This window comes from Podarcis tiliguerta (genome assembly GCF_965153285.1).
Source record: "Podarcis tiliguerta genome assembly, chromosome: 5".
Classification (NCBI taxonomy): Eukaryota; Metazoa; Chordata; class Lepidosauria; order Squamata; family Lacertidae; genus Podarcis; species Podarcis tiliguerta.
The window spans coordinates 16,825,390-16,845,919 of record NC_139538.1 but is presented as its reverse complement, the minus strand read 5'-3'; the positions used below and the strand labels follow the sequence as shown (position 1 = coordinate 16,845,919).

At 47.2% G+C, this 20,530-nt stretch overlaps 1 protein-coding gene across 3 annotated transcripts in view; it reads right to left on the bottom strand.

The window, feature by feature from the left end:
- Positions 1-3,192, bottom strand: part of ZBBX (zinc finger B-box domain containing) — a 47,405-nt gene extending 44,213 nt beyond the window's left edge. The window contains exons 1-2 of one of the 3 annotated variants that reach the window (XM_083442064.1): positions 3,043-3,192; positions 2,388-2,601 (exon numbers count right to left, since the gene is read on the bottom strand). The gene's annotated coding sequence lies outside the window, so the exon portion shown is untranslated. Of the gene's footprint in view, positions 1-2,097; positions 2,119-2,383; positions 2,602-3,042 lie in introns of those variants that run through there. The other 2 variants (XM_083442065.1, XM_083442068.1) reach the window with 2 other exon arrangements.
- Positions 3,193-20,530: the final 17,338 nt, after the last annotated feature.

Genomic DNA, 20,530 nt, shown 5'->3' with positions numbered 1-20,530 from the left:
GTGAGTCTGGAGTAGAAGGGTTTCAATAGGGCTTTGTCACAGCTACAGTGGCACCTCGTTTTGAGTCCGCCTTGTCGAGCGTCCATTTCATCGAACGTCCGCAGCAAACCCAGAAGTATCAGAATGGGTTACTTCCGGGTTTGCTGCTTGCGCATGTGCAGAAGCGCTAAATTGTGCTATGTGCAGAAGCATAAACCACTCCGCGCGTGTGCGCAGAGCGGCACTTTGTTGTGCATCCTTTTTGTCTAGCGTTTGGGGCTCCGGAACGGATCCTGGTCACAAAACAAGGTACGACTTTATTCTACAAGAGTGGAACATTCTGTTATTAGGCATTCTTTTATCCAACTGGTCCATGTATGAAAAGGGTCACAATTCCAACCACACCAATACCGAGCTTGTTGAAGCTCTTTGGGGAGATTATGATTTGCTATATATTTCACACTTTTAAAAACATTTAACAATTGATTGTTGCTACCCTTCATAAGCATTCAGGACAGTCTGAACTATAAGTTTTAATAAATGTGCAAATGAAAGAAGGGCCAGAGCACATCTTTTGCATGAGGAAGAAAGTCAGCAAGTGTGATTGAGACTAGGGCAGAGAGAGGGAAGACTCCAGTTGAATGCCCCACTCAGCCACGCAGTTCATTGGGTGACATCGGTCTAGTCAGTGTTTCTTACCCTAACCCACCTCACAGAGTTGCTTTAAGGATAAAATAAGGAAGGAAAAAACATGTACGGTGCCTTGCACACCTTGGAAAATATTATAAATAAATAAACTGCTGGTTATCTCCGATGAAAGGAATTAGGCAGCATGTGAGAAGAAACAACCTTCTCTGCCAGAGACCCAGAAGAGTCACTGCCAGTTGGAGCAGACACTAGGATGCTAGATCGTAGGCGAAGAGTGCCTGACCTGGTATTGCACAGCTTCTTATGCATCTAGGATTACTTTGCTGCATGCAAATCCTAACTCCGCCACCTACTTAACAACCCCACTGCAAGTTATCTCCCAGAGCCACAATTGAAAGTTAAGTTTTTCCTGCAGCTATTCCCAATAGAAAACCTTCTGGTGTTTTCCTAAATGAATAGCTAAACATTTTTTTTCATTTCGTTATATATTGTTTCCCAAAATTGTTTGATGTTTAAACAATTCCACCATATACATATCATAGTACCTTTTCCTCACCCCTTTGCCACCAGAATTCCCCACCTTATTTTTCCCTCAGGGTGGATTTGCAGCAGGCAGAAATTCAACAAGGAAAGCCCCCCAGACCCCTCCCCCCCCCAGCTTCACCCACTGGGTTTCCGCCTTATTTGCAGCTGTTCCATTCCAAAGGCCCAGCTTGGGGAGGGAAGGAGAAAGAAAGGTGGCAGCCTAACAGCACCCACCCTTCAGGGCTGGGATGATGGGTGTATGGGGGGAGGGGGAGCTGCAACCCTAGATCAAGTAAAACAATAGAAATACTTAACTAATTGACAATCACGGCAGTTCTGCACTCCCCCCTAACCAAGTTCTGCACCCACCGTAACAACAATCTGGCTGCGCCCCAGTGGCGTAGCATGGGTTGTCAGCACCCGGGGCAAGGCAAGTAATTTGCGCCCCTAACCCGGGGCAAGGCAAGTAATTTGCGCCTCCCCGCTGCACTGTCCCTCCCCCAGATAGTCCCTCGCTCTCTCTCCGCACCGCACCGCACCGCACGCCTGGCACCCCCCCCCCCCCCACAGTGGGCAGCGACCCGGCGGCTCGGATCGGATTCGCACAGCCAGCACTGCAGTGAGAGAGAGAGAGTGAGCCAGGTAGGGGCAGAGAGCTGCGAGTGCGAGCGCGCCCCCCCCCCAGATGTTGCGCCCGGTGCGGCCGCCCCCCCCTGCACCCCCCACGCTATGCCACTGCTGCGCCCACGGGTGGGATGCACCAATTGCAGAAATGAAGCAAGCGAAGCTTTCTAGTTCCTACCCACAGGGTTTTTAGGCTGAAGGTATTTCATGTTTGGCCCTTCAGCAGGAACCCCTGTAAATTCTGGGCAGCTGCCTTGAAAAAGAAAAGGGGAAAAAAATCCCAAATCAAGGCATCACGTCACCTAGCTCAGTATTGCTTACACTGACTGGCAGCAGCTCTCCAGGATATGAGGCTCTGCATGCAAAGGGACGGGGGGGGGGGGAGTTTCTGCATGCAGAGCGGATTCTCTACTAATCCAGCCCTGCCCCACCGCACCCAAGAATAACCCGGCGCCCTTCCGACGAGACCCCCGACGCCCCTTTAAATTAACCCTTTCTTGGCCGCCGGCTTCCCCCGCTTCACGCAGCCGCAGAACCATTTTGCCCCCCACCACACCCCTCAGCTGCTCCCTCGGCCCAGCATTTCGCCCACCCCACCCCTCAAGACCTGCCTCCAACGCGGGAGAGGGGCGAACTAAGCGCCGCAGCGACACGAGCAGCTCTCCCACCCAACCAGCCGCCTCGAATCCCTCCTATAGCAGGGCGTGAGCGACGAGCCGGACGGGGCCTCGCCGGTCTCCATGGCAACGGGTCAACGCGGCGCGTTCCACTTCGGAAAGCAGGGGTGGGGCAGTGGCCGCGGCCGTAGCTTCGGAAGGTTCCATGCTGCAGAGAGGGGATGTGGAATAGAGAATGAGCCCGGGGAGGTGGAGTGGGGGAGTGGAATGATCCGGCTTTTCATTTCCGAGCCTGCTTTGGTTCGCTTTTGGTGCATTTGGAACATCCCAATTCTATATTTCGCTTTAAGGCGGGGAACAGACCTCACCACCACCTTGCCATATCCACAAGATCCCTGGGCTCCATGGTTGCCCAGGGCACCGGAGCCCCCCAGGGGGATGTGGTCCATTAGGGCAAGGAGCGGGTATTGCCCTGCCAGCCTCAGTGTGCCCCCAGTAAGCCCCCACCTGCCTGCAGTGGGTGTTACAATGCCTACCAGCTCCGTCTTATAGTATTTCCCTTGTAAAGCGGGGGGGGGGGGGGGGAGAGAGATGGGGACAAGGCTAGAATTTCTTGGTTCCAGCTGTCATTGGCTCTGGTACCACCTACCATTCGCTCCCCTGCTTTCCACCCCATCTCTTCCAATGGGCACCAGCTGCAAATTTGGGCAGCGGGGGGCATAAGATTGCTGTTGCAGCTACTGGGTCCATGTCAGGTCCAGTGCCAAGGTACAACAGCAGTGAAATCAGCTCTGGATCTGTTGGTTCCCAAGCCAGCTTACTCTCCCCCCCCCCCCCGCCCCTTGGAGCATCCCAACAGCAGCACTCCTGCCCAGTTGCATGTGCAAAAGGGGGAATCCCCCACTTGCATGTGCAAAAGGGGGGTGACATTGGCATCCCTGCGGGAAGAAAAGGGCACCTTTTAAACTACAGTGGTACCTCGGGTTACATATGCTTCAGGTTACAGATTCTGCTAACCCAGAAATATTACCTCGGGTTAAGAACTTTGCTTCAGGATGAGAACAGAAATCGTGTTCCGGCGGCGCGGCAGCAGTGGGAGGCCCCATTAGCTAGAGTGGTGCTTCAGGTTGAGAACAGTTTCGGCTTAAGAACGGACCTCCGGAACAAATTAGGTTCTTAACCCGAGGTACCACTGTATTATATTGTCGTTATTGTTGAAATATACTCGGAGTCGAGTGTGAATTTCATGCTCTTTATTCAGCTTGTAGTAGCAATGAATGAAACTTTCCCCCAAACACCTAGCTATATATACATTATTTACACAATGGGCCCCACGTGATTGGCTAATTCCAGGCTGCTCCTGCAGGCCAATCAGGTCGCTGATTCACTTCCACCTGGAGCTGGATTGGGTGGCTCCTGTGGACCAATCAGACTGCTGCATTCTGGGATCCTATTGTTCTAGGATTCAGATCAGTACATCAGCATTTTCCAGCCTTGGGTCTCCAGCTGTTTTTGGACTACAAATCCCATCATCCCTAGCTAGCAAGACCAGTGGTCAGGGTTGATGGGAATTGTAGTCAGAAAAGAGCTGGGGTCTCAAGGTTGGGAAACACTGCAGTACATAACAGTTGTTGTTACTGCTATTGGGGCACGGGTGGCACTGCGGTCTAAACCACTGAGCCTCTTGTGCTTGCCGATTAGAAGGAAGCAGTTCGAAAGCATGCCAGTGCAAGTAGACAAATAGGTACCACTGTGATGGGAGGGTAAACGGTGTTTCTGTGCGCTCTGGTTTCCGTCACAGTGTCCTGTTGCGCCAGAAGCGGATTAGTCATGCTGGCCACATGACCCAGAAAGCTGTCTGTGGACGAACACTGGCCTGAAAGCAAAATGAACGCCACAACTCCATAGTCGCCTTTGACTGGACTTCACCGTCCAGGGGTCCTTTACCTTTACCTTTACCTATTACTATTATTGGATTTCATATATGTACCACCTTCATAAAATAAATTCAAAGTGCCTTACAGAATGAATTTTTGGCTGCAGGAGGATTTCACATGTCAATATATAAAGTTGTTTCTTGTGGCTCATGGTTTATTCTGTGGTTGTAATTAATTAATCTTCTAGTGTGGCAGCATTTGCACTTTGCCTATTGACATCAATGGGCACCTTCACTGTACTTTCTTTCGTGCCTGCTAAAAACACGCAAGCCTAACACGTATAATGTTGTTGGCATGCATTTTAATCTGGTTTTCAGCTTATCATTGATTTTAATTATTTTTTGGTATGTTTTAAATAGTTGTTTTCATCTTTTTTTTACTGGTTATTTTATTCTTTCTGCAAACTGCTTTGAAGTTTTATTACAATCAAGTGGTATATAATCTTGCGAAATAAATAAAATACAATGTTCTTTATGAGCCAGACCTAATTTAGAGTAAGTCCATTGTTCATCTAATTTGCAGCTCGGGTGGCCACACATAAACGAGGAATAGGTCACTTTCATTCAGCAGCGAAGAAAGAATCTAAGCAGGTGTATCTTGCATGACAAATTACGTTTGCTGAAATTCCCTCTTCTACAAAGCTATTAAACATGCAGGAACCCTGTCTCTTACCCTATTCACAGCTCAGTGCTATGCTGGTTTACTCAGAAGTAAAACTCCCTTGAACTCGATGGGGCTTCCTCCCAGGTAAGTGAGTTGGTATAGGATTGCAGCCTAATTCACTTTGCACATTCTTCTCTGCTCGCCTTTCCCCATGAAAGAATATGAAGAGACCTAAGGCGTGAGAGGGTCAGCTGTTTATATTTGCTCTCGTGAATGATCCTGGTCTGATCAAAGGTCTCTTCGACTCATTTATTTTGTGTGTCTGGTAATTACTTGCCTGAATGCACGGGGGCAGCTGGATTCTTTTTCATTCACCCAGGGATACGCCAGCCTCTTAACTGTACAGCAGAATAATCAATACAGGCTGCAGGATGAGAATTGCATCCTTGGATAATCTGGAACGAATGCTGAAAGAATCTCTCTCTCTCTAGACAATAGACCTCAACGTGATTCTGCAGCTACATAAAACCCTTAAGAATACTTGAGAAACATGAACTGGAAGTAACATAAATTGGAAATGAAGGTGGCATATATATAGCAGCACTCAGGTTGTGAAATTAAATGTCTCAAAAGCAGATTGCAAACAGCTCTCCACTAATGTTACGCAGAAGATGTGGATCTGATTGCATTCAATATCTTTATTACTGAAGAACAAAAGACGGAAAAATAAAAAGTATATTTTCGGATGTAGGACTCTGCCCTATACTGAGCCAAACTGTTGGTCTATCAAGTTCAGTGTTGTCTGCACTGACTGGCAGTGACTTTCTGGGGTTTCAGGCAGGAGACAATCCCAGCTCTTCCCCAGAAGCCAGATGTTGGACCTGAGAGTTCTGCATGCAAAGCAGATGCTCAGTCTCTGAGCTATGGCTCTTAATATTCTGAATGAACCCTTTGGCACAACCCCTTAGTTGGCATTCTCCAGTGCAGCTAAATCTATCATAGAACTGTAGAGTTGGAAGGGACCCCGAGGCTCATCTAATCCAATCCTCTGCAATGCAGGAATCTAAACTAAAGCATCCATGACAGATGGCCAGTGCCGGATTACCAAATAGGCAGAGTTGGCACTGCCTTAGGGACCCCACGGGAAACAGCTCAAAGTAATATTGATTTGATCTTGAAAGAAAATGACAATCAAACTTTCTTAGTTCAATGTTATCCCACTAAAGCACGTGCATGAGGGGTGGGGCCCAAGATTTTGACTGCCTAGGGGCCTCTGCAGGGTTTAATCTGACACTGCAGGTGGCCACCAAACCTCTGCTTGAATACCTCCAATGTAGGAGACTATACCGCCTTCAGAGGGAGTCCACAGTGGCAGACCTTGGGTCTCAGCTCCCTGTTGTTTAGTCATTCAGTCGTGTCTGACTCTTCGTGACCCCATGGACCAGAGCACGCCAGGCACTCCTGTCCTCCACTGCCTCCCACAGTTTTGTCAGACTCATGTTGGTAGCTTTGAGAACACTGTCCAACCATCTTGTCCTCTGTCATCCCCTTCTCCTTGTGCCCTCCATCTTTCCCAGCATCAGGGTCTTTTCCAGGGAGTCTTCTCTTCTCATGAGGTGGCCAAAGTATTGGAGCCTCAGCTTCACGATCTGTCCTTCCAGTGAGCACTCAGGGCTGATTTCCTTCAGAATGGAGAGGTTTGATCTTCTTGCAGTCCACGGGACTCACAAGAGTCTCCTCCAGCACCAGAATTCAAAAGCATCCATTCTTCGGCTATCTGTCTTCTTTATGGTCCAGCTCTCACTTCCATACATCACTACTGGGAAAACCATAGCTTTAACTATATGGACCTTTGTTGGCAAGGTGATGTTTCTGCTTTTGAAGATGCTGTCTAGGTTTGTCATCACCTTTCTCCCAAGAAGCAGGCATCTTTTAATTTCGTGACTGCTGTCACCATCTGCAGTGATCATGGAGCCCAATTTATTTGCAACTCCATATGCAACACCAAAATTCAGTGACCCCGCCTCTCATGCTCCATCGTACATAATAGTTGTGGCATCCGCTGTGGCACCCCTGGGACTCCACGCCCTAAATCTGCCCCTGGCGTCCATTCCACTGACAAAAAGCTCTTACCGCCAGAATGACCTTCCTGGTGTTTAGTCCTAATCTCCTTTCTTGTAACTTGAAGCCATTGGTTGCATACCTTTTCTTTTTATTGTAAGCCGCTTTGAGATGTATAAAGGAAAGCAGGGTATAAATCCAATCATCATCATCATCATCATCATCATCATCAATAAACCTTACCCTTTAGAAACTGGTAACAAAACTCCCACCAGATTTAATGAAACCGGAATGCAGCTCAGATATTTATTCATTGCATTTCATGCATCATGCTTAATTGCACAAGTTAAATGACCCCCACCCACTTGCACACCAGTCGAGGCCGAGTTCCCACACATGGAGCATTCTGCTTATGCAGGGACAGGGACGCACACCTCCCCGATGTGTATCCAGCCTTCCCTTTCCAAGCCTTGCCAGTAATTGTTCCCAAATTACTTTTGCTTTGAAACAGTGTGCCTTCAGCAAGAGAAAGCGAGACCTGAAATTCAGCTGAAATCCATATGGTGGAGTTGTACTATAAGTTATCAGCTTCCTACATTTCACAGGTCTTGGTCTGTGCTTGTTTCTAACAATTCGCACACACAAAAGGAGGGGGTACAAGGCTTCCTCCCCCCACCCCACCCCAAACGACACCATATTAAGCATATTTTTAAGAAAACTCTTTTTAAGGCAATCTGTGCAGTGCCAGAAAGACATACTTTACCTCCAGTAACGTGAAAAAGGGAGGGTTTGTAAGAATTTGCAGTGTCACACCTCCAAGCCAAAATTAGCTTCTGGGGAGTGGGATAAGTTAATGAGGCAACCATGAAATCTCAAACGCATTTTTTTAGGGTGAGGGGCTGGGCACATTTATGTGTTGAACACAGTGTGACTGTTTAGCGCCCAATCAAACAACAGTGTCGTTGACGTCCTTATGCTTTAAATCAGGGGTTGGGAAAGTTTTTGTGGCTTGGGTCGGTTCACGGTCCCACAGACGCCGCGGTTGGCCAGAGAGTGCACGCACACATTCGCAAACCCTATTTCCGGCGCTTCTTCCAGTGCGAAGGAGGCATGCGCAGCTTCCCATTGGCTGCAGGAGCTTCCTGTAGCCAATGGGAAGCCGGCCAGCGTCACCGAAGGCGGTCCTTGCTCTGCTCCGCGCTGGTTTAGCTCGGCGCACGGGAGCCGACTGAGCAGGCTGTGGGGGCCCCTGAGCAGGCGGCGGGGGTCCATGGGCCGGTTAAACAACCCCTATGGGCCGCTTTTGGCCCATGGGCCTTAGGTTGCCAACCCCTGCTTTAAATGCTATGTATGTTTTTGGGTTCACCTCAGGGACCGGTAGGGAAATGCGCCTCAGACTAGGAACATGGGAAGCTACCTTTCACTGAGTCAGACCACTGGTCTTTCCAGCTCAGTATTGTCCACCCTGATTGATAGGGGCTCTCCCAAGATTTCAGGCATGAAATCTCTCCCAGCCCTACAGGAGATGCTATTGGGGAATGAACTGAGGGTCTTTTGCTTGAAGGCAGATGCTGTACCACTGAGCTACAGCCCTTCCCTGAGACTCCACCATTTCACAAACCAGCTACACAGTACACCAAGCACTGCTCAAAACCGGAAGACCATTTTTTAGCGGTTGGTTGGCATTGGGAGGCCCCGGCTAGCAAGGCTACAGCACCCAGGTCATACTTAAGAGATGGGCTGTGATGTGTGTGCTCTGAGGACTCCCTTCTGTTGTGGAAATGAAACCAGCAGCAATTAATCAGCAACAAAGCCAGGAACAGCTGCTAAACCTGTTGCCTGGAATCCAATCTTTATGAGTGAATTGAAGACCAAAAAAACCAGAAGTTCAGAAACAGTGCAAAAAGCAGAGCCACTTTTTAAAAGGGGACAATGGGAACCTTGGTTTGGGAGAATTCAAAGTGTCTTAGTGCCTAAAAAACAAATGGGGAAGTAACCAAAAGAAATACAAAACATGAATATGCTCATAATAATATATTATTTATACTCCACCCATCTGGCTGGGCTTCCCCAGCCACTCTGGACGGCTTCCAACAAAATATTAAAATACAGTTATGCATCAGACATTAAAAGCTTCCCTAAACAGGGCTACCTTCAGATGTCTTCTAAAAGTATGGTAGTTGTTCTCTTTGACATCTGGTGGGAGGGTGTTCCACAGGGCGGGTGCTACTACTGAGAAGGCCCTCTGCCTGGTTCCCTGTAACTTGGCTTCTCACAGTGAGGGAACTGCCAGAAGGACCTCGGCTCTGGACCTCAGTGTCCAGGTAGAACGATGGGGGTGGAGACGCTCCTTCATGTATGAAAGTGGGAGGGTAACATTATGGTCTGTACGTCACAAGCTGCTTAGTGGGGTGGGCACACCTTTGGGAGATCTGTGAACCGTACTGTGTACTGGTTTCTCAGATGCTAACGTATTTGGAAATCCTGGAAGCTCTTTTAATGCACCAACCATTATTGTTTTCTCCAGATTGTCCCTCTCTGTGATGCTTCAAGCGTCTTTAGGGTACTGTTCCATCTCTCCCACACTGTGTTCCTATTCAACTGCAGGAGAGTTTGCAACAGAGGACAAAGTGCTCATAACCAATGTCCGCTATCAACCAGGACTCAGCAACATTGGCAAATAAAAAATGCTTTATATGCGCTGTTTATGCATTCTAACATTGTGTCACCAGATGGCGCTTGGGAGTTCCATTTTGGCCAACCTGATTTCTCATACAAAGTTTGCAACATGTTTAACTGAAACGCTTCTGTGATGTGTCCAGATCCAACCACAGTGTTGTTGCAATTGGCACCTGGAATGACATGTTTTTCGCCTATTTGAAAAACGGGGGGGAGGGGGGGAGCTGGCAATTGGTGTGCTTTTTAAAATGTTTCCCATAATAAGGGGCGTGCTCAATATGGCAAATGTTCAGGATATGTCCACCACCATTTTCAAATCCCCTGAGAAGTATATGTGTTATCACTGAGCATGCAGTGTGCCCATGCCACATATGAAAATATAAGCTTGATTTCCCACTGAAATATACTTGGCTTCGAGAGTGGATTTCATGCTCTTTATTCAGCTCATAGTGGTGAGGAGGAATGGAAGTTCCCCCACAATATCTGCTTTATGTACATTATTTACACAATGGGCTGCACGTGATTGGCTAATTCCGGGATTTTCCTGTAGGCCAATCAGGTTGTAGATTCACTTCCACCTGGAGCTGGATTGGGTGGCTCCTGCAGACCAATCATACTGCTGCATTGTTCTAGGACCAATCAGACTGCTGCATTCTGAATCCTATTGTTCTAGGACCAATCAGACTGCTGCATTCTGAATCCTATTGTTCTAGGACCAATCAGACTGCTGCATTTTGGATCCTATTGTTATAGGACCAACCAGACTGCTGCATTATTCAACTCAGTACATAATACCCACACAATAGAAAAGACGTGACCGTGAAGGCAGGAGGTGGGAATTTAAATATGAAGCCAGCTAATAAGTAATATGGTGCCACCCCAAAAAAGGATTTGCAGCTGTCAGCGTTTTCTACCTGACTGAAAAGGAGGCATATTTGTCCAACAATTCAACTACTGACTCTGGTTTGCAAATAAAATCTTGTTTATGTGCACAATCAAATAACAGGAGAAAAAAAGAATGGTTGTTATTTGGGGAAATGAATTTTGGGGGGAAGCCATAACTGTTAAGGTGCTATAAATGGGCTTTAATAAACTACAGTTCCCTACTTTAAATGTGCATTAAATGTATTTTAAATGTATGGTGTGAAAGTAACTGACAAATCCAGAAGAGTAAAACTGTGGAGCAGAAAAACCCTGGGCTGGCATCTTTCCTGACATGGTGCAAACTTGCTTCTATAATCGTTATTACCTCCTGTGCCAAAACAACTATTTCTGGCTTGCTGGAATCAATTACTTAAAGAATGCACCCAGTTTCCCAACCTGCCTCCTAGCATTTGCAGTGATCACCCAAGGCCCTTCATTTCCCCAGCTAATTCATTACATGTTGTTTCTATAAATACAATTTCAGCAATGAAATGGATCGGATATTACAGTAGCAGGGAGAAGAGGATCTGCAAATATTATTCTGCAGCAGTTATTTCCTTCGTTTTAGACAGCTACCAAAATAACTGAGTAGTGCTGGCAGACAGCAATCTGGAAAAAAAATATATGTTTGAGTGTGGGAGGAAGTCAAACGTTGAGAACTCCAGAAATGAATAGTTAAGCCACCAAAGCCTGCCAGCCAGGGCCTGGTTCACACAACCATTTAATGCCATTCGAAGTCAACATGAATTGTCTTTCTAAATCAGGGACAGGGAAGACGAGGAGCTCCTGATGTTGTTGAACTCCAGTTCCTGTCAGATTACATAAACTGGAAATCAAGGGGCACCAACATGGTGCCCATAGGTGCCAGCATGCCCACCAGTTATTTATTTATTTATTTATTTATTTATTTCATTTACAGTGGTACCTCAGGTTACATATGCTTCAGGTTACATACGCTTCAGGTTACACACTCCACTAACCCAGAAATAGTACTTCAGGTTAAGAACTTTGCTTCAGGATGAGAACAGAAATTGTGCTCCGGCGGCGCAGCAGCAGCTGGAGGCCCCATTTGCTAAAGTGGTGCTTCAGCTTAAGAACAGTTTCAGGTTAAGAACGGACCTCCGGAAGGAATTAAGTACTTAACCTGAGGTACTACTGTATATGCCACATTTTTCTTCCAAGGAGCTCAGGGTTGTGTACATGGTTCTCCTGCCCTCCCCCCGTTTCATCCTCACAACAACTCTGTGAGGTAGGTTAGGTTAAGATATTATGACTGGCCCAAGATCACCCAGTGGCTAAGTGGGGAATCAAACCCTGGTTTCCAAGATCCTTGTCCAACACTCTAACCATTAGGTCACACTAGCTTTCCTATGGTTCCTGCAAAAAAACAAAAACGCCTCCCCTCATACATTGAATACCACCGCTTAAACTTACTCACGTTTCACTGGATACCACGACTGAACACCTCTCACCCATCTCATAGAATCATAGATTCATAGAGTTGGAAGAGACCACAAGGGCCATCGAGTCCAACCCCCTGCCAAGCAGGAAACACCATCAGAGCACTCCTGACATATGGTTGTCAAGCCTCTGCTTAAAGACCTCCAAAGAAGGAGACTCCACCACACTCCAAAGAAGGAGACTCCACCACACTCTGTTACATACCCTCAACATTTCTCTGATGAAAAGACAGTGGACGCTCAGGTGGCAAACGTGATCCATGCGGGAAGCACGTTCTCAACCCGCAGCGCCGCGCGTGCACATACACAGGTTGTGATTCGGTGCTTCTGCGCATGCGCAAAGTGCGATTTAGCGCTTCTGCGCATGCGTGGCTGCCGAAACCCGGAAGTAACCCGTTATGGTACTTCCAGGTTTCGGCGCGTCCGTAACCCAAAAAAACGCAACCTGAAACATCTGTAACCCGAGGTGTGACTGTAGAGATGTCCCCTCTGACATTTTTCTCCAATGAAAATAGGGACATCTAGTGCTATTTCTCTAGAAAAAGAGTTGCCAGAGCTCACAATGGACGCCTCTCTTGTTCTCTTAGAATGGTAATTGTGCCCACTTGAGAAATGCTGGAACTGAGTTCCGTCAAGTTCCAGCTGATAACAAGCCCTCGGGACGTCTTATTCCACATCCTCCAACATTTTTTCAATGAAAATAGGGAAATCCTACAGAAAAGCGGGACATTCTGGGATCAGATCAGAAACTGGGACGGCTTCTGTAAATCCGGGACTGTCCCTGGAAAAGGGGAACTCTGAGGGTCTGCTGTTATAAACAGCGGAGAAGGGAAAAAAGCTTCTCTCTGTGAGTGTGGCAGTGACGGAAGGTGATGTCCCCACCACCACCACCAAGCTGTGTGGTGTCATGGCTGCACCATGGTCCTCTTTTTCTACTCTTTTAGATGTGGCAGCCATTTTGTGTTATGATACTATTAAATAAGGGCATCGTCTAAGTCTCGGAACTCACAGTGCAGTTCAGCCTTTTGGAGGGCAGCGATGTAGCTGTTGATCGACTCCCCCTCTGTCTGGTCCCGGTGGTAGAACGCATGGCGGACAGCAATTTTGGACGGCTTCGGAGTGTAGTGGTTTTTTAGTTTCTCTTTTAGCATGTCCCACAGTGCTGCCTGGACTGCTAGTGGCGCAACCAAAACTCAGGCCATCTCGAACACCTCGGGCCCACGGAGGCTGAGGAATAGGCCCCGCTTATGCTCCTCTGACCCTTCCGTCAGCTCGTTTGCTTGGAGGTAGCAGGCGAACCGAGCAAGGTAGGAGTCCCATGATTCAGAGGCTGGGGCAAATGGCAGTAGAGGCAGGAGTGAAGCCATGGTTCCAATGCCGACATGGTGGGCGATGGATGGAACACAATGCTCTAGTCAGTACAGTCAGCTCTGAACTGAGTTCTGTTCAGTGATTTCGCTCAGTGTTTCAGCTCAGTGATTCCACTCAGCGAGTGTCCGAATCTGGCTGTGCTCTGATGTCCACCTTTGTCGCCAGTATTAAGTTGTGGGTGGACATAGCAGTCGACACAGAAATTTCTCCAACTGGTTCTTTATAGTAAGCTGGAACTGAACTGAACTGAACAGCTCAGCCGGCCTGCTTTTATAGGCAGCCGGCTGTCAACATTGTAACAACAACAACCCAGGGTTTCCCGCCTAAATTAACTTATGTGGACCTGAGTGAAAACTATATACACAATACCCCTGGTGGCCAGGGTGAGAACTTCAATACATAACAGATACACTCCCCTCCCATAGCACCCATGTGTTGCCATGCCCACACAGCAGCTGCTTTGTCTTATGCCATGCCCCCCACCCAAAAAACATACCCTTTGTGACTGGCGCTTCCTCAAAATTCCAAATGTGTTCCCTGCCCCCCCCAAAAAATAGTTGAAAACCCCTATGTGTAGTTTAATAACGTCCGGAGGGCCCCAGTTTCCCCATAATTCTTCCAAATGGAACTCTGCTGCACATATTAAACCATCACGCTGAATGGCCCTTTCCCTTCCTCAGTATTAAGGCAGTTCAAACGCGGCGTGATTTTCTTCAACTCTCCTTGAAGCTCCCTGCTTGATAGTTACCTGAATATGGGATGTTGTAATATTTATTTTCTACCTAGCTTGTACTTTGGGAAGCTCCCACTGGGAGGTTTTTTTCAGTCCATGTAGCTGCAGGACTTGGGAGTTTGCTGAGCTCTGGTTAGCCGTGTATATACATTTACATTCCCTGGTGCAGAGCACAATAATTTCATTTCCAGGGGCCAGTCTTCTTGTAAGAAGTAGTGATATTTGGTTTAGAAAAGCTTTATTAACATGAAAAGCAAACAAACAACAAAACAACAACAACGTGTCCCCGAAAGGGTAAAGTGCAATTTAAAAAGAATACTGTCCCACGTCTATTTGAATTGTAGAATAAAATAGAGATGCACTCTGTCTGAACTGACTTATTACAGAAGAATGTATTACAACCAACAGTCAAACAAGTGTATAGAATGATGGAGTTTATTTGTGATGTTTTGGAATGACAAAATTCCAGGTACTGATACTACTACAGACGGATAACCACTTTTGCTTTATTGTAACGGATTGATAATTTTATTGCTTGTCTTTTTGTGGTATTTTATCATTTGACCCTCCATATTTATTTATTTTGTTTAACCCAGTGCTTTTTTTCTTGGGGGGCAGGCACAGAGGTATGCATACCCCTAAACATTTTGTGAATCTTTGTACTTTTGTCCATTTACTGTATTTATTTTTCCCAATTTGAACTATAAAATGGTGGTTTTCTTGAGTCAAAATGAGAGTACCCCTAAACATTTTTTAAGGGAAAAAAAGCACTGGTTTAACCAATTTATGAACCGCTTCCTAGCATGAAGCCACTGGAGCAGTATTCAAGACGAAAGTGGAATAAATACCAAAAACTCCTCCAAAAAGCCCTAAAAACTATTGAATGGTTGTATGTTTCTACGGATGTACAGTTAGCATTCCATAAATAGCTGGGTCACAAAGGCAAGTCTTCTGAAACAAAAATGTCTCTGGTGGGCACCAAAACATAATGGCACTGGGGCAGCAGGTACAGTGGTACCTCGGGTTACAAACGCTTTGGGTTACAAACTCCGCTAACCCTGAATTAATACCTCAGGTTGAGAACTTTGCCCCAGGATGAGAATAGAAATTGCGCGGTAGCGGCGCAGCGGCAGTGGGAGGCCCCATTATTGAAAGCGCACCTCAGGTTAAGAACGGTTTCGGGTTAAGAACGGACCTCCAGAACGAATTAAGTTTGTAACCCGAGGTACCACTGTATTAAGAAGCATTGCTGCAGAACACAACCATCAATGATGACTAGTAGCCATTGACGGCTTTATCCTCCATGAATTTGCCTCAACCTCTTTGAAACCCATCTAGATTGGTGGCCACCACTACTTCCTGTTGGAGAAGGTTCCGCAGTCAAACTATATGCTGTATGCCGAAGACCAAGGCAGCACTTGGGAGAGGATCTTTCACTGCTTCCAAATATGCTTTTAGGGATTTTCCGCTCAGCTTCTATTTGAAAACAAACTAAAAAACAACAACAAAACCACACATACACATTGGAACTGGCAAGATGGCTGTATCCCAAAGCAAGCCTGTTCTTCCCTCCAGTAAGTCTATCCCCAAAGACACAGAGAGATCCCTGCACAGACCTAGTTATGTGGTGACAGCTATGTGCTTCCCAACAGCCAATTTCTGTCTAGTTTATCATTACTATGGATTATATTTTGTAATAACGTTGAGGCTTATCGAACAGAATCACCAAACAGAATGAGATTACCTGTTGGTAAATTGGGGAAAGGGGCCGTCAACACACAAAAGACAGTATTTTTACAGCAGGGAAAGAAATATGACCAAGATTAACTGTGGCTTCCTGTGAATTTCCCTTGTTCTCTTGGCAAGGATTAAAAAGAACCACCAAGAAAGCTCATTTTAAGGCATTCCCATCTGAGCCGTGTGTCTGTGTGTGTTTTATCCCTGCTTAGAAGCAAAGACGTTATGTTTCTTCACACCTAATTGTAATCGTATCCATTAATTACGAATAAGTCTTCAAATTATCCAGTGTCTTTAGATGAGATGGGATGAAAAGATTTAAGGCAACGAAAGGTATTAAAGGGAGGGGTGTGAGGAGAGGAAGGAAGCACACACCTGAGAGGTTCTCTACAATGCTGAATGTAATGGAGGGCACAGATTTGATATTTTTTTCCCCACAGCAGGCGCAATGGTTCATCTGCCAGAGGAGTATTGGCCAGTGTTGAAAGCTTGCAGGGGTTAAAGGACCTGTTGTTAAGACGCTGACTGCATTCACATGGCAGCTTATTCCATTTCCTCGATGTTCCCTTAACTGTTAATTTCCACATTATATCTGAACTTCCACATGATATAAAAGCCACTTTTGGAAAACTAATGGACTGCGGTGCAAGTTTAATGCTAATTTCTGTGTCATTGCCGGGGGGGGGGGAATCCACCCAAAGCCAGTTTAACCCAGATAATCACCAGAGAAAAGTGATGAAATTTAGAGTATTATATCAGCATAGAGTTCTGCGCTGTTATCATTGGGGGGGGGGGAGAGACACACACCCATGTCGAAAGGGTGGGAGAGTAATGACATTGTCCAGTGACATTTGTTGTTGCATCGCATCACACCCACTAGTGTGAATGAAATGTAGCCTGTCATGCCGATCTATTGGTCAAAAAGCCACAGTTCCATAATGCGACTGGTACTGCAGTGTGAAAAGAACGTTAGACTACGGGACAGAAACGCTAGCATTATAATATGGAAAAATAGCACCATATACCCCATGTCTGAATGCACTTGTTGTGTGTTTGCCCACCTCTGACATCATAAAAAATATCAAATTATGAATGATGTAATGTCTGGTAATGCAAAATAACTTTGCATAGCTCTTGGAGAGCTCTGGAATGGGAGCCTGATCAACCCGATAGAAACCTTTTTTAAAAAAATGTATTTACTTCAACATGCTGCTAAATGATACAGACTCTGAGATGAGGACGGCAGCATGAAGTTCAGCCTGGATAAGATGAGGGTATAACTCATCAAGGGTATTGTTTTGGCAAAATAAAGGTCAGCACTCAGAGAATGAGTTCCGTGTTTGTGTGTGTGTGTGTGTGTGTGTGTGTCCTTTTTGACCTATAAAAGAAGCCATTGGAAACATTATGTGAAAATGAGTGATAGTGATAAAGACACAGAAGGACCTGTGTTAATTTATCCTCTATTCCCAGAAGGAGTCCCATAGTGTTCACACTGGGTGCTGTTGGACCATACAGGTAGCTCCCATTGAAGGGAGTGGGACGTGTATCTTATTGAAGGGAGTGGGACGTGTATCTCTTAAGCTGGTTAAACAAGTTTGGCTGGAGAGCTCTAGCGATGATATTATCTCCTGATAGTATCTTAGGCAAGTCAAACCTGTTAGGTTAGAATGGCCCCTAGTAAGAATGGCCACATATATAGAGAGAGAGAATGGACACGTATATGGAGAGCGTATATGGAGAGAATAGGACACGTAGTAATTCACTAAACTGAGCATGCGTAGGAATGTAAGGTTGCCTTTCTCCCCCCATGCTCCAAGAAGGTGGGGTGCATAGGTGGATGCATATGATTGATGTAAGGGGAGGAACAGTATAGGTGGGTGCATATGATTGGGTGTAAAGGGGGGGCAGGAGGAGAACTGAGGGGGATAAAAGCTGAATGCTCCTTTGTTTCAATGCGCCAGTCTTTGTGAATCAATTCCACTGGTGCCATTCATATATGAAAATAAAAACCTTTCTCTCTGAAGAAGCTGGTCCCTGGTGCCTTTGTCTCCTCCGAGGTAGGGAGTGCGTGCTAAATGGGCTCAGGCCCTGGATCCCCGTGGTAAATAAGGCTTCAGATCTGGGGGCTCTTTTCCGGGATTCAGCCCCTCCCTAATACCTGGAGGCCAGGCTCGACTGCGGTGAACAGCTCCAAGGCCGTTGGCGAATTCCAAAAGCGCGCACTCCACCAGATTCGTGGGGGGAGTCCGCCAGACCGCTTCGGAGTGGAGACACTCGGTCGAGAGAGAGAAAGCACCGGCCGGAGAAGGAAAGGAGAAGGAGAAGGAAGGGGGTCTAGACGGAAAAAGGTAAGCCCAAGGGAAAGGGGCACGAGACCTGATCAGTCTCACCTGGCAGTGGCAATAAGGTGCCGCCGGGAAGAGGAGGTGGTTGGGGAACGGGGAAAGGGAGGTTTTGGGAAGAAAGTGTGTGAAGTGTGCCAAAGTAATCCAGTGAAAGGATGAATGTCTGAGTGGTCGGGGCTTAGCGCTCCCCTTGGCTAAGCGTATGTGAACTGTGCATTTCTTGACTGCGCGAGCACGTTCAAGTCACAGTCTGGAGTGAGAGTTGCTTGCCTGAATAAAATTGTCTCTAGGAGCGGATTACTTTTACTTTGTTGAGGAAAATCAAGATGGGGTCGGGAGAAAGTAAATGCACCTCCCCGGGGGAAGATAAATGTACCCCTCTGGAATGTTTCTTAAACAATTGGAAGGCGGCTACTAAAAATGATGACTGGGGACTCAAGTTGAAAAAAGAGAGATTCAGAACACTTTGTGCAATTGACTGGCCGACACAGGGGACCAGGTGGCCCTCCGAGGGAACCTTTGACTTGCAATTAATCAACCCCCTCTGGAGAAATATTATCAATGTCCACCCAGACCAAATCCCCTACATTTCTACTTGGAAGACCAATGTAGAAAAGGATCCCCCGTGGCTAAGGGCGTGCCGCCCCAAAGAGCAAGCCACAAGACTCTGTTCTGTGAGTCAAACGTCACGGCCTCCGGTCTTACAAGACCCAGAACGAGAGGAAGATAAAATTATACCACCTCCTCCCTATGTGCCCCGGCCAGTGGCCCCTACGGCACCCCCTCCAGATAATAATAATACCAAGGAAGATGAGGATTCAAAGGAAGAGGAGGGAGAGGAATTTTTACAAAAACTGGAGGATTTAACCCAGACCCAAACCAAGTGGACCCAGTCTCAGTTTAGGAGGCTGCAGGATTATGTGACACCCTTTCAGGATGAAATAGACGTTTGCGGTCATTTGGTGGAAGCCGCAGGCTGTGTGAACAAAGAGAGCAAAAAGTTCCAGGATGCATGGACAAGGGCGGGACGGAGGGCCCTCCTCCACCGGGAACGCAGCCAGGCGAAACAGGGAGGGGCAGGCTTGATGCCACTACGAAGAGTGTATGACCCGCCTGGCCCCCCCGGCGCGGGAGGAGCCGTGCCAGCACGTACCTACACAGTGCAACATGTGCCCTTTTCAAGCGCTGATGTATGTAATTGGAAGAACCAAAACCCCTCCTTTGAAGAGAACCCTGCCAAAATTATTAAACTCTTTGAAGGGATTTTTAAAACCTACAATCCCACATTTGATGATGTGCACTACCTCATGGATTCTCTGCTGACCACTGAGGAGGCAAGAAGGATTCATGCAGAAGCCAGGGCCCATTTGAGAAGTCAAAATATAGGCCAACCAGCTATTGATGCCGCTTACCCTGAGACTACACCAAATTGGGATTATCAGGATGTGGGAGGGCAAAATAGCCTGAATACATACCGCCAGCATGTTTTAACTGGAATGAGACGGGCCTCTCGGAAACCCACCAACCTGATGAAGGTCCGTGAGGTGATGCAGAACCCTGAAGAACCACCGGGGGCGTATTTACAAAGACTGAAGGAAGCCTACAGGCAATATACCCCCTTGGATCCAGATGATGATGTCAATGCCCCTATTGTAAAGGCAGCCTTTGTGGCCCAAGCAGCTGCTGACATCCGCCGAAAAATCCAAAAAAATGAGGGGTTCATGGGCCATAATTTGGAATGGATGTTAGAGGTCGCCCAAATTACTTATAACCAGAGAGATGAGGAGGCTCAGAAGAAAAAAGAGAAGTACCAAGCTAAGAAGTTAATGGCTTTACAGGTGGCTGCGCCCAGCCTACAGCAGGGAGGCAGTGCCCGAGGAAGAGGGAGAGGCCGCTTGGGAAGAAGCCAGTGCGCCATCTGCCGGCAAGAGGGACACTGGAAGAGGGAGTGCCCCCAGGCCCAACCCGGAGAAGGAAGAGGAAGAGGAAACAGGATCCCGGGGACAACCCCTGCCGGGTCTGGACAGGAATTGAGACCCTGGGCACCAGAGCACACCCCCAGAGGAAGAGGAAGAGGTCAAGGACCCCCATGGTATCCCCCAGCGGCAGGACAACCAGGCGCTATGAGCCTGAGAGAGGAGGAAGAATATTAGGACAGACCGGGCCCAACTGAATTAGGTTCCCGTGAGCCCATGGTCAAAGTACAAGCAGGGAACCAAATTATACCCTTTATGGTAGATACAGGAGCCGCCCACTCGGTCTTACCTATACCCATGACTAAGCCTAC